This window comes from Dendropsophus ebraccatus, chromosome 7 (assembly GCF_027789765.1).
Source record: "Dendropsophus ebraccatus isolate aDenEbr1 chromosome 7, aDenEbr1.pat, whole genome shotgun sequence".
Classification (NCBI taxonomy): domain Eukaryota; kingdom Metazoa; phylum Chordata; class Amphibia; order Anura; family Hylidae; genus Dendropsophus; species Dendropsophus ebraccatus.
Genome location: NC_091460.1, coordinates 114,362,616 through 114,378,124, shown reverse-complemented (window position 1 = coordinate 114,378,124; position 15,509 = coordinate 114,362,616).

The following is a 15,509-nucleotide window of genomic DNA, read 5'->3' as shown; positions in this document are numbered from 1 at the left end:
CTGGGATTGTGTTAAGGCCCTATTCCACGGGCTGTCAGCGCTCATTTGCTCTTCGTTCCCCACTTGCTGCCACTGCCATTACACGCAGCGGCAGAGTGTGGGTGAGTGCAAGAGGGGCCACAGGGAGGCAGCCTGGGTGATCGCTAGATCATCTGGGCAGCCCATAGAGGATAGTGGCGGTCTGCTGCCACTGCTCCTGTTCCACAGAGCGACGTCAGCAAATCGCTACTATCACAGTCGTTTGTTTTTCAACATGGTTGAAAGACAAACGACTGCAACGATCAGCCGACATGGATGATGTCGGCTGATCGTTTCCTTCTATTCCACGGAACGATTATCGGCCGTAACAGATGATATCGGCCGAATATGGCCGATAATCGTTCCGTGGAATAGGGCCTTTAGGGTCCTATTACACGTTCAGATAAATCACTATAGCCTCAACACCAAATAATTAGTGATCAGGGTTGTTCTCTTAACCTGCTTTTACTATCTGGCCAAAACTGCCTTGAAGACTTCTTAAAGCCACAACTCACCTCTGTGAAATCTGCTGGACAAAAATCTGAGGCCAACACTACCATCATATTATACCACCACTTTGTAACAAAAAAAATCATAGCACACTGACCATTTAGTGGTCAGATTCCAGATCTCAGAGACCCCAGACCAGAACCCTTAAAGGGATTGTCCAGCGAAAATCTTTTTCTTTCAAATCAACTGGTTTCAAAAAAGTTATATAGATTTGTAATTTACTTCTATTTAAAAATCTCCGGTCTTCCAGTACTTATCAGCTGCTGTATATCCTGCAGGAAATGTTGTTTTATATTCAGTCTGACACAGTGTATTTTGCTGACAGGAACTGTCCAGAGCAGCAGCAAATCCCCATAGAAAACTTCTCCTGTTCTGGACAGTTCCTGTCATGGACAGAGGTGGCAGCAGAGAGCACTGTGTCAGACTGAAAAGGAAACACCACTTCCTGCAGGACATACAGCAGCTGATAACTACGGGAAGAAAGGAGATTTTTAAATAGAAGTAAATTACAAATCTATATAACTTTCTGACACCAGTTTTTTCGCCGGATGACGCCTTTAATTGCTTCATACACAGATCCCCTAAATTAATCAGGTCCCAAATAAGAGGAAAATGAGGCCTCTTTATACTCACCACTTATTCTTCCCCTTCTTTTCAGCTCCAGACATTCAGGGCAGGACATTCAGGGCACAGCGCAGTGGGCAGCACCAGAAGCAGGTGCCAGAAGCAGCAATGGACCTTCAGAACCAAGGGCACAATCCGATTCCTGGCTGTATGCCTCTACGCAGGGGTGTAACTACCTCCATAGCAGCCATAGCGACTGTTATGGGGCCCAGCCATTTCTAGTTGTCCTGCCGCCTCCACCATACTTTACACTGCAGATCTGTGTTCCTAGATGAGCTGTTGAGTATAGGCAATGGTGCAACGAAACAGCACTAGATGACTTGATAAAAAAAAGGGGGGGGGGGGAGGCTTTCAAGTTATCGTCACATATATAGTGAAGCAAATTGTTTTCATTGATACCTTATGAGAAACATAGGAATATACTGTGAGCCTATTTTGAGCAGTCTATGGTCACCATGTTAGGAATTATGGAAGAATTCAGCGACATATATTTGCCATTAAAACATTTTGTAACTTTTAAAAATTGCTTTGGAAAAACTACAGATGGAAGGGGCAAAAAGTTAAGCATCCAGATTGTCTATCTTGACGCTTTTAAAGGAGAAGTCCGGCGAAAATTTTTATTAAAGTATTGCCCCCCAAAAGTTAAACAAATCCCCAATATACACTTATTACGGGAAATGCTTATAAAGTGCTTTTTTCCCTGCACTTACTACTGCATCAAGGCTTCACTTCATGGATAACATGGTGATGTCACTTCCTGGATAACATGGTGATGTCACTTCCTGGATAACATGGTGATGTCACAACCCGACTCCCAGAGCTGTGCGGGCTGTGGCTGCTGGAGAGGATGATGGCAGGGGGATGCTCTGTGTCCCTCCAGTGCCCTGTGTCCCTCAGTGTCCCCCTGCCATCATCCTCTCCAGCAGCCACAGCCCGCACAGCTCTGGGAGTCGGGTCGTGACATCACCATGTTATCCAGGAAGTGACATCACCATGTTATCCAGGAAGTGACATCACCATGTTATCCAGGAAGTGAAGCCTTGATGCAGTAGTAAGTGCAGGGGAAAAAAGCACTTTATAAGCATTTCCCGTAATAAGTGTATATTGGTAATTTGTATAACTTTTGGGGGACAATACAATACTTTAATAAAAATGTTCGCCAGACTTCTCCTTTAATTTATAAGGTCCAGTGGACTGTTCTTTATATATTCTGCGCATCTACCACCCACGTGGTGATAGATGCATGTCACAACATATCTTTGATATGTTTTGTGTCCAATTATATTTTTTAAAATTAATGTTTCGCCATCATGATTGCCAGTTATGATCCGTCACACCTAAATGTACTGTGCATAATACAAAGATGTGCCCCTCCCGTTCATTCCTTAATTACTTGCTCGTCAAGTTAGTAATTTTACTTTATTAAAGTGAACTAAAGTCAATAGAAGAATCATGGGATAAAATGTCACCCCAAAAAAATTCACAGCACTCCTTCAGTCCTAAATGGATTCAAAAAATTGTAAACAGGAATCAAAAAAGTGGATGAAGCACAGTTATCAGTCCTGTAGTCCACCAGAACTAGAGTCCATACAAATGCAAAGGTAACAGCATCCAGGCAGCTTAAAGTGCAAAAGCAAAAAAGTGCTTTATTACCTCATGGCAAATACACCACGTTCCAAATTATTATGAAAGTATGTGTTTCAATGAAACTTATGGATGGTATTGTGTCTTAGAGCTCTTTCAATCACTGAAATCAATCTTGGATACCTGTGTTACTTAGTTAGCCAGGTGAGCCTAATTAAAGGTGACTCTGTACCCACAATCTGTCCCCCCCAAACCACTTTTACCTTCAGATAGCTGCTTTTAATCCAAGATCTGTCCTGGGGTCCTTTCGGCAGGTGATGCAGTTATTGTCCTAAAAAATATCTTTTAAACTGGCAGCCCCGTGCCCAACAGTCAGGGCTTACATTGCGTATGCATTAGGCTGGCACAACCCCCCCATCCCTCCTCCCCGCCCTCCTCATCATTAGGAATGCTCCAGGCAGATTGTCTCCTATTCATCAGCTGTGTCAGCCCAGCACATGGGCTTGATCGTTAAGCACATGTTCAGCATGGAGAAAATGTTCCAGTGGCATTCCTAATGATGAAGAGGGTGGGGAGGAGGGACGGAGAGGTGGCAAAGTTATGGCACAGATACTCCCTTTTGGCATGGGCTGTCAGTTTAAAAGTTGTTTTTTAGGACAATAACTGGATTACCTGCCGAACGGACCCCAGGACAGATCTTGGATTAAAAGCAGCTATCTGAAGGTACAAGTGGTTTGGGGGGTCAGATTGTGGGTACAGAGTCGCTTTAAGAAGGATGTTCCACATTATTAGGCAGGCCACGGGTTTCAAGTAACATGGGAAAGAAAAAAAGGATCTCTCTGCTGCAGAAAAGCTTCAAACAGTACAATGCCTTGGGCAACAAAACATTAGATATTTCACAAAAACGTAAGCGCTGATTTGGAGAACAGGCAGATTCGTGCAGATAAAGGCAGAATGAGGAATATTTCTGCTAGGCAAGTTCATCGGATTAAGAGAGCAGATGCTAAAATTCCATTAAAAATCAGCAAATAGATATTTGAAGCTGCTGGTGCCTCTGGACTCCCGTGAACCTCAAGTTAAACGGTTGCAGTGGGCCCAGACATACATGAAGACTCATTTTCAAACAGTCTTGTTTACTGATGAGTGGTTGTGCAACCCTGGATGGTCCAGATGGATGGAGTAGTGGATGGTTGGTGAATGGCCACCATGTCCCAACAAGGCTGCAACGTCTGCAAGGTGGTGGCGGAGTCATGTTTTAAGCCGGAATCATCAGGAGAGAGATGGTAGACCCCTTTAGGGTTTCTGAAAGTGTGAAAGTATATAGAGTTCCTGACTGACCAATTTCTTCCATGGTACAAGAAGAGGAACTGTGCCTTCCGGAGCAAAGTCATCTTCATGCATGACAATGCACCATCTCATGCTGCAAAGAATCCCTCTGAGTCATTGGCTGCTATGGGCATAAAAGGAGAGAAACTCATGTAGCGGCCACCATCTTCCCCTGACCTCAACCTTATGAAAAACCTTTGGAGTATCAACCAGCAAAAGATCTATGAGGGTGGGAGGCAGTTCACATCAAAACAGCAGCTCTAGGAAACTATTCTGATATTCAAGAAATTCAAGCAGAAACTCTCCAAAAACTCAAGTTCAATGGATGCAAGAATTGTGAAGGTGATATCAAAGATGGGTTCCTATGTTAGGCTATGTTCGTACAACGTAAGTTCCGTACTAATCACGGAGCTTACGTTGTGCTGAGGGAATCCTGGCCGGAGTGTATACACATAGTATACGCTCTGGCCGGGATCCCTAACAACGCAATGAGAAACTGACCGGCCGCAGAAAACCCAGTCAGTTCACACAATGTAGCGTGCGGCTCCGGCCCGCATACGAATTCAATAGCTGTAAAAATTAACGGATGACGACTTTTATTATACTGACTGTCATTTGCATCGACCATATAGGAAAAACATATAAAAATATCATTTTTCAAATATCACATGTACATAGCAGCAACATATCAACCTACATAGTCTTTTTTTAAGCAAGAAAAAGACCATGTAGGTCGAAACATTGCTGCTATATATGTGTTATGGGGTAATAAAGCCCTTTTTGCTTTTGCACTTTAAACTGCTTGGATGCTGTTACCTTTGCATTTGTATAAAATGTCACCTGTTATACTAATTCTCAGTTCATTGTATTGTGCATGTATTCAGTGACTTGTGACTTGTTCATATCTGTCTAGCATGTAAAATAATTTATGAAACGGTCAAGTTTTGTGAAAAAGGCTAGGACTAAATGCCAATTCCAGGTCCATCGTGAACGTATTCTTTGCGACTACAGAGTTGTGGCTATGGCCGCATGTGGGTTGCAATACAATCCCATTATCTTGTTTAAATGATGGAGTCGCTAAACAGGCAGTGCGACGTGGTGGTTACTTTTCACTAGAGATGAGCGAGTCTCAATGCCAAGCATGCAGCATTAAATTACCGGTGGCGTCCAGGGAGTCCCTCCAGCAGTTTCCCAAACCATGTAATGTCTACATATACTGCGCCCCCGCTGGACCCTGCAGGTATACACCACGTTCCAAATTATTGCGAATTATATATGAATGACGAGTCAGTATAATAAAAGTCTTCACCCGAGTATAAATCAAATTTTATTGAACAAACCTCCCAATGATAACAGTATATTCTGGAAAATGTAAAGAAAACCCCTCAAAATTCCAAATTATTATGCACAGCAGAGTTTCGAAACATTTTATAGGTTTTAAAGAACTGAAAATGGTCATTAATTAAATTTGCAGCATTAGGAGGTCACATTCACTGAAACCAAAAGCTATTTCAATCCAAAACATCCTAACAGGCCAAGTTACATGTTAACATAGGAATCCATCTTTGATATCACATTCACAATTGCTTCCAGTGAGTTTTTGGTTTGAGTTTCTGCTTGAATTTCTTTGCATGATATCAGAATAGTCTCCCAGAGCTGCTGTTTTGATGTGAACTGGTCTTTTGCTGGTCATAGGTCTTTTGCTGGTTGATAATCCAAAGGTTCTCTATGGGGTTGAGGTCAGGGGAAGATGGTGGTCACACCATGATTTTCTCTCCTTTTATGCCCATAGCAGCCAATGACTCTGGGATTCTTTGCAGCATGAGATGGTGCATAGTCATGCATGAAGATGACTTTGCTCCGGAAGGCACAGTTCTTCTTCTTGTACCATGGAAGAAAGTGGTCAGTAAGAAACACTCTAAACTTTGCCGAGGTCATTTTCACACCTTCAGGAACCCTACAGGGGCCTATCATCTCTCTCTCAATGATTCCGGCCCAAAACATGATGTCGCAGCCTTGTTGGCCATTCCACCAACCATCCACTACTGCATCCATCTGGACCATCCAGGGTTGCTCGACACTTATCAGTAAACAAGACTGTTTGAAAATGAGTCTTCATTCTGGGCCCACTGCAACCGTTTCTGCTTTTGAGCACTGGTTAGGGGTGGCCGAATAGCAGGTTTATGCACCACAGGAAACCTTTGAAGGATCCTACATAGAGATGAGCGAACCTCATAGTGTAGAGATTCTTTTTTCTTTCCTATGTTACTTGAAACCTATGGCCTACTTAAATAGTTTTCCTTTAATTGGGCTCACCTGGCAAACGAAGTAACACAGGTATCCGAGATTGATTTCAGTGATCGAAAGAGCCCTAATGCTGCAATTACATGGAGCGATAATTCGCCCAATCGTACGATTAACGATTTCAAAAGAATGATGTGTTTTTTTAGAACGATCAGTGTTTAGACAGAACGATATATCATAAAGAAAAATCGAATTGCAATCGTTTTACGATCGCTTAAGCCGATCTCACACATAGGGTGAATCGGTGAAAGACTGTTCACACGGAATGGTGTGTGAATTTTTTTGCGAACGACGATTTAAGAACATGTTGTAAAATCAAAATGAATGATTTTTCACTTGTAGCTTGACCGTTCGCTGTGTTTACACGGAACAATTATCGCTCAAATGCGATCGTTATCGTGTAAATTCGCACAATAAGCGTTCCGTGTAAACCCAGCATAAGGGTCCATTTACACAGAAAGATTATCTGACAGATTATCTGCCAAAGATTTGAAGCCAAAGCCAGAAACAGACTATAAACAGAGATCAGGTCATAAAGGAAAGCCTGAGACTTCTCCTCTTTTCAAATCCATTCCTGGCTTTGGCTTTAAATCTTTGGCAGATAATCTGTCAGATAATCTTTTAGTGTAAATGGACCCTAAGGGTCCTATTCCACGGGCCGAGGAGGGCCCGATCAACGATGTAAACGAGCGGCGATCTGCTAGATCGCCGCTCGTTTACTGGGCCTATTCCACGGCCTGATGATCGTTGAGCGAGGGCTGCAGGGACATCGTTACCGATGTCCTTGCAGCCCTTGCAGCAGCAGTAATACATTACCTGCAGGTCTTCTCCGCACTGTCTTCATCCCCGGGTCCCGCGCTCTCTATCTTCTAAATGGCCGGTCAGCTGACAGGCCACACTCAGCCAATCGATTGGCTGAGCGCTCTGTCAGCTGACCGGCCATTCAGAAGATAGAGAGGGCGGGACCCGGGGATGAAGACAGTGCGGAGAAGACCTGCAGGTAATGTATTACTGCTGCTGCTGCTTTCAAATCGTCGGTCGCCCGCCACGCACCGCTATTCAACCGTAGCGATGCGCGGTGGGGGAACGATGATTTTAGGTCTGGCCCTAAATGAACGATCAGCCGATGACACGATCATCGGCTGATCGTTCTCTCTATTTCACCGAACGATAATCAGCCGAATCGGGCCAAATGGGCCCGATTCGGCCGATTATCATTACTGTGGAATAGGGCCTTTAGACACAATACCATCCATGTGTTTTATTGAAAAAGAAAAAATGTAATCTTTATTTATGACACATTCAATATGCATAATTATTTGGAACATGGTATACACCGGGATCTAGATGTCACGTTTTTTAGAGAAATTGAGGCCCGTCTGATCTGCTAAATTGAGGGAAATAGCACTATATGTGCATTTGCCATAATTAGTGTACAGTATATTAGGAATTTGTCTAACTTTGATGAGCGAACCGGGTTCGGGTTCACGTCGATCCGAACCCGAACGTTCGGCATTTGATTAGCGGGGGCTGCTTACCTTGGATAAAGCTCTAAGGTTGTCTGGAAAACATGGATACAGCCAATGACTATATCCATGTTTTCCACATAGCCTTAGGGCTTTATCCAACTTCAGCAGCCACCGCTAATCAAATGCCGAAAGTTTGGGTTCGGATCGACTCGAGCATGCTCAAGGTTCGCTCATTTCTAGAAATAACATATAAAAAAATAGATTTTGTCCAGAGTTGTCCTTTAAGTCTCTTGGTCCCTGACAACGGTCCTGGCTTGAGCCAGGCCCTGGCTTCACTGCAGCAGGAACTGTTCTCTCTCTCTCTCTCTTTCTCTCTCCACTGACTAAAGAAAAAGAACCCTACCACCAGGAACAAGCTCATTTTTATAGGCTTACCTTTCTCTTGTGGGTTATTGGTGGGGCTGTGTGTGCAGAAGAAAGACTAGAGATGATAGGTTAGAAAAGTGAGGGAAAAAGGCTTGCACCTGTGACAGGACAAAACATGACATGTGACAAAACAATTAACCCAATGCCTCCTTCAGCTGTGCTCAATATAAGACATACAGTAAATACAGCAGTGACACCTAGTGGGAGAAAACACATATTACACTTCTATTTCATCTCAATGCTTGAACCTGAGTGAGTTACTTTGCCCACCTGTGCAGGGACACTACAATATATGTTTATTTAATTATGAATTTATTTTTGTTTAAAAAATGGCAAAAGGGGGTGATTTAAACTTTTATTAGGGGAGGGGATTTTTTTTTACTAATGAAAAACCTTTTTTTTCTTTCTTAATTGTGACTTGAAGTCCCCCTGGGGGGACTTTTTAGATCACTGCACTGATTTCTCATAAAGTGTTTATTGCAGTACATATGTCCTCCATTGATCTCTGGTTATAGAGGTTTTGGTGCTGTGTGACAGAAGAGCTGACCATACAGTGCGAGCACCCCTAGCATTCTCCCCAGGATTCTCTGCTAATTAATGTGGACACGCAGCAGCTATACACATGCGCAGTGAAAGGAGACATCTAGTGGCGATATGTATAACATTGATTTAAAATAGAAAACAAAATAAGGCTATGTTCACACTACGTATGAGACTGGCCGGGTCACAGAACGGCCGGTCTCTGGGCGGATCATCTTTGAAGCCGCTCGCTTCACTGTGTGAACTGACAGGTCTTTCTGCGGCCGTAATTCAGTGAATTCCGGCCGCAGAAAACTGACCTGTCAGTTATTTGCGGGGCGGCGCAGATCCCGGCCGGAGCGTATACGATGTGTGTACGCTCCGGCCGGGATCCCATTGCTTAATAGGCTGCACAAAAACTATGGCCGTTGTTGCCATCGGCAACAACGGCCGTAGTTTTACGTAGTGTGAACATAGCCTAAAAGCGAAAAAATAAAAAGAATCCAGTCCATTGGAAAAATAACATGGCGGCATGCTACAGGAATAGTGCGCATGCGCTGATGTACAAAGTCAAGCCGTGATTCCGGCGGGAGTATGGGCTTGCGCAGTGCATATTAGGGGAACTGTGCAAGTGCATACCCATATATTCCAAATAAAACCTGATGAAATTCCAGTAGGGAAGGTAACGCGTAGGGTGTGCATGGACCCCAACTGGCTCACTCTGTTTACCTTCTATGGCTCTGTGGAGCAAAACTGGCAAAATTCCGCAGCAGAATTCTCCGCCGCAGAATCCTGCCAGCCTCTCTGTCATAATGACAGTCTATGTAAGGCTCACACGCCTCCTTTCTCCGTCCTCTAAACATGTCCATTCTTCAGTGCGCAGAGAGGAGGTGCGCGAGCCTCCTATAGACTGTCATTATGACAGGGAGTTTTGGAGTTCCGCCAGTTTTGCTCTGTGTGAACTGAGCCTATCTGAGCATGGTGACATTTTGGCTATTATAACTTTCTTGGTTGAGTGTTTTTTCATTTTGGTCAGCATTTTGCACAGCATTGTATTGTCTGTTGTTCTTCATTTGCATCTCAGCACTTTATTTCACAAGGCTTCATTGTATTATGCTATTGTGTACTGTCTCTGTTTGGCATTCTACAGGAGTGAGCCTATATTGAGGTTGTGGGTCCTTGGGAACCTTTGTATTCTTTAGGTTCCTTTGTTGGGTATTTTTAATTGTTCTTAAGAGGGTTTGGAGCGTCCATTTTTGTCTCATACATGTAGTGTGTTTTTTCCAAGATTTTTTTGGATTAATAAAGATCGATGGACTTTTTGAACATACTATTTTTTTTGTGCTTTACGTTATCATAACATACCCCTTTCTTTTCTTTTTGTTTGTGACATTAGTGGGTTGCATTATAGTGTAATGCTGTGCGGATTCTGACCCACAAAACACGTGCAGCGTTACACTATGACTTGATGTTGATTAAAACCACACACATCATATAGCATGTACCGGGATTTTCTTTGCAACACAGTAGATTTTTACTTAGTCACCCAGCTTTCCAGCATCTTGTAGTCAGTATGATGTGGGGTCACCCAGCTTTCCAGCATCTTATAGTAAGTATGATGGAGGTAACTCAGCTTTCCAGCATCTTATAGTAAGTATGATGGAGGTCACTCAGCTTTCCAGCATCTTGTAGTCAGTATGATGGAGGTCACCCAGCTTTCCTAGCATCTTGAAGTAAGTATGATGGAGGTCACTCCATAGAGCAATTTTAAACACATTTATTTAAAAAAAAAAAAAAAAAGGTTTTAATTTTTTAAATGCAGTCAAATAAAATTAAACTTATATAAATTACATATTGTTGTAATCGTACTGACTTGAGGAACATATATAACATGTCAGTTTTACTATAAAATGAATGGCGTGAACACAAAACCCCAAAAATGAAAACAAACTCCTTTTTTTTTCAATTTCACTGCATGAATAAATTTTTTCACAGCATATTGTATGGAAATGCATGGGGTTCTAAATACTCATTTTGGGTGAGTTTATTCGCTTTATCAAAGGCATCAGCAGTTAACGGTAGGGGGATACTACTCTTCTTTGCAACATTTTTTTTATTCTAGATTGATCAGCATAGTCCTCAGATTTAGTTCAATTTCTTAGCATGCGGCTAAATTGGCCATGCGGAATAATTTGTAACCATTTTCAGTAATGACCACTATCATACTGTAAATAACTATTCACATCAACATATCATTTGTTACAGGCGTTATATCGACGACCTATTTTTGTATGGCAGGAGGATGTCTTGGAGATCACTTCAGTATCTCAACCGTAATAGGGAGTTCAATTTACTGGTTGTAAAGTAGAATTTTTGGACTTACAAATAATGTGTGATCACTCTCATTTTTTCAACTATCATACTGTAAATAACTGTTCACATCAAATTTTTTGAAAAAATTACCGGAAATGGTTGCATAGTATTTTTTTTATGGCAGTTTAGGAATCAGATTTCAGAAACACGTTCCTTATTTTTGCTCCAATAAATATGGTTCTCTTCCATGGCAGTGCCATTCCTGATCTTATTTATTAATTTTTTTCTATTTCTAAATTTTTGAATAAAAAAGAAAATTCAGGTTTAAAGTCATAAAGGATCAAGAATACCTTTGATCTTTTTTCATTTTTATCTGCAATTTTCCACATTGGGTTACCTTAGCAGACTTGACCTGATCAGAAGCTGCAGCTATACACAGAGGATTACACTCTATGCTTGTAAGGTGTTGTGTCCTGTACATAACCCATCCTGGTGAGCATGTGTTTAATGCACGTGGTCTCACCACCCGTTTGATCCCTTTCTCTTTATCTTGCAATCAACTGTATAATGAAAAGTGACTACCATATAATGATACATCAGATTTGGAAAATGGGGCTTTGTTCTCTAAAGCCAAAATCAGGCCAGTCTTGAAGGGGTTAAGTCAGAGAAAATAAAACTGATACTTGTAATCTTACCCATCTCTATAGACTATAAACCCTATTATGTGCAATAATCCTTCCACAAATAGCGGTGATATAATAGGGATTTTACAGATCACTCCAACTCAAATAGCAGATTTGCCACTTGCATTAAAAGTAACGGACGTTCAGGTGAGGGAAAAAAAATCTATCTATCTATCAATCTATATCTATCTATCTATCAATCTATATCTATCTATCTATCAATCTATATCTATCTATCTCCATCTATCTATCTCCTATCTATCTCCTATTTATCTTCTATCTATCTCCTATCTATCTCCCTATCTATCTCCCTATATATCTCCCTCTCTATCTATCTATCTATCTATCTATCTAATATAAAATAGTCTGCAGCACTCCAAAAGTCCGTGCAAAAAGTGGTTTTATTCTATCAAAAAAATCAGTTCAAAACATGTGAGTCAATACGACATATGCAAACGCGACGTTTCGACGACCTCACATCATCATTTTCAAGCGTGAGGTCGTCGAAACGTCGCGTTTGCATATGCCGTATTGACTCACATGTTTTGAACTAATTTTTTTGATGGAATAAAACCACTTTTTGCACGGACTTTTGGAGTGCTGCAGACTATTTTATATTGGATTTATCAGCCCTTGGTCAAGGCAATCTGCTGGCACCACTATAACAGGACTTTGAGTTGTGCTGCTTGAGTATACTATTTGTATCTATCTATCTATCTATCTATCTATCTATCTATCTATCTATCTATCTGTCTATCTGCTATCCATCTGTCTATCATCTATCTATTATCTATTTATCTCCTATCTATCTATCTATCTATCTATCTATCTATCTATCTATCTATCTATCTTGTCCTATCTATCTATCTGCTATCCATCTGTCTATCATCTATCTATCTATTATCTATTTATCTCCTATCTATCTATCTATCTATCTATCTATCTATCTATCTATCTATCTATCTGCTATGCATCTGTCTATCATCTATCTATCTATTTATCTCCTATCTATCTATCTATCTATCTATCTATCTATCTATCTATCTATCTATCTCCTATCTGTCTGTCATCTATCTATCTATCTATCTATCTATCTATCTATCTATCTATCTATCTATCTATCATCTCTACTGATATTATATCTTTTTATCTGTTGTATTTTTATATTTTTTTATTTTTAGCTTTACAAATCTTACCTATATCTCAGATTATTATTTTAGCTGAAGATCATTTTTTCCGTCAGACTCCTAAACAAGCAGTTATCACAGGCTTACTATTACCTTATCTTCTACTCAGTTAAAGATGACTACTCCGACACAGTTGCTGATCGCCCACATACTCCTTTCTGGAACCGTATATTGTGGAAACATTTTGATCTGGCCCACAGAGGCCAGTCACTGGTTAAACATCAAAATGATCATTGAAGAGCTAATCGAGAGAAACCATACAGTGACGGTACTGATATCTACAGGAGCCGCTTACATTAATGCCAATGATAAGTCCCAGTCAGAGAATTATGTGGTCTATGAAGTTCCATATGGGAAGAATAAGATGTTATCTATAATCGATGACTTTGTCAAGCTCTGGATGTATGAAAAGCCGCACATGAACTTCTTTCAGTTCTATGAGCGTTTCAGCAAACTGGTGAGCGAGGTCAATCTGATGATTAAGGAAAACTGTGATTCTGTTCTTAAAAACCGAGACCTAATGGCAAAGCTTAAGGCAAACCAATACAACGTCATGTTGACAGACCCAGTAACCATGTGCGGAGACCTTATAGCGGTTACCTTGGAGATACCGTTCATTTATTCACTGAGGTTTACGCCAGCCTCCGCAGCAGAAAGGCATTGTGGGAAGTTGCCATCAGTCCCGTCATACACTCCGGCGTTCTTGTCAGAACTGACTGACAGGATGAATTTTTCAGAACGAATCTCTAATATCATCTCCTATTTGGTGCAAGATTACATATTCTACACCTTGTGGGGTGAATGGGACTCCTACTACAGTGATATCTTAGGTAAGGCTTATAATATATGGCATGAAAAATGGACAACATGAACGGCAATGAGACCCATATAATCAAATTGGACCAATCACAGTCTTCGAAAGCTGAGCTGTGATTGGTTGCTATTTGAAACAGAAATGTGTCGGATCCCTCCCCCCCCCAAGACTGATTGATAAATCTGGGCCAATGTGTGGTCAGTCGTATATTGAAGAACAGCTGAAATTACTTATTCCGTGAGCTTTTGATACACTCTAATTTTGTGCCTTAAAGGGGGTTTCCCAACACCTAGCGCATGTAAATGGGGCCGGAGGAAGTTTGCTCAGTTCACTATGTAGTGGCCGCACCTGCTTAGTGTAGCTCAGCTGCCATTCACTTGAATGGGAGCTAAGCTGAAGTTACCCGTCACCACCACTACAAAGTAAATGGAGCCATCCACTTCCAGCCCAGTTTAATATGTAGTGCAGGGGCATGAGCACCCTGCCGATCAGTGACTGATAAGTTTATCCTGTGTTTGCTTATCGGTATATTTCGCACTGAAAATCCCTTAAAGGTGCCCATACACCTTCAATAGATGTTGGTTGAAATTCATTTTCATGTTCACCTCCTACCTGAACATTCGGCTTAGTTGAACGTTTAGGGGTTGTGAATGAGGAGAGGTTAGCCATGGGACACAGCGATGCTAAGCTGAGTCAGCTCTTTGTCTCCCACTAAGATCACAGATGGCTCCAGAGACAATCCACAAGTTTTAGTGATACCTGTCACCTGAGAGGGGGACATAGAAGGGCTGAAAGTATACTTACCAGCTCTAAAGGATCCCGGCAGCCATCAGCAGCCCAGCCACCACTCACAGTACGTAGGGACGTGGTCGGTAACCTAGGCAACAAGCTGTCAGCAGAGGATTTTGCATCATCTGACAAATACTAAAAGTTTATAAGGTGCAAATACTCCTTTAACTATTGAGCATTACATGGAGGCATAGAGGGATCAATCAAAGGGCACAGACCTGCACAGGTAGGGGCATATTGATATGTAATGTGACCCCAGGTTAGTCATGTGCAATTATTACGTTTTAAGGTAGCTATACTTACTTTCTGCCGATCGTGGACTAATAAAAAATAAAATGATATTTGGTATAGAATATGACTGATGAATACCTATGTAAATCCATCCACTGCTGGTCAGGGCAGAAAATGGAAACCTTTTTCATCCACTCCAAAAAATCAGGAAATTGTGACTTGTTGCAGGAGTCGTACCCTGTCTGCTCTAGGGAGAGGGGAGGGGGGAGGAGGAAGGAGGGAGTTAGCCGGCAGCAGAAAGCAGATAACAGAGGATTACAGGCATGGAGCTGGGTGACAGCTGTAATCAGAGGTCAGGGAGGTCAGTGGTGACTGTCCCAGGAGATAACGGGTGAGGGATTTGTAGATTAACTCTTTGTTGTCCTGTTTTGGTCTTTTCTTTAGCTCTCTTTATAGGAGAACAATGAAGACAGGGGGAGAGCTTCAAACTGCTTTTTCATGATAAAAATGCATTTTTTTGGCTAATAAACCCAATTACAAAGTTTCTTAAAATCGCCTGGACTATTGATTTCTGCAAAAAAAAAAATTCACGACAATGACACTTTAAGCCGAAACACATTGCTTTTATTATAAAAAAAATCTGCTGTATAAGATATACTCCCGGTGAGGTTCGTCCTATGTAAATTCTATGGATTCTATGGAGCTGGTGCTA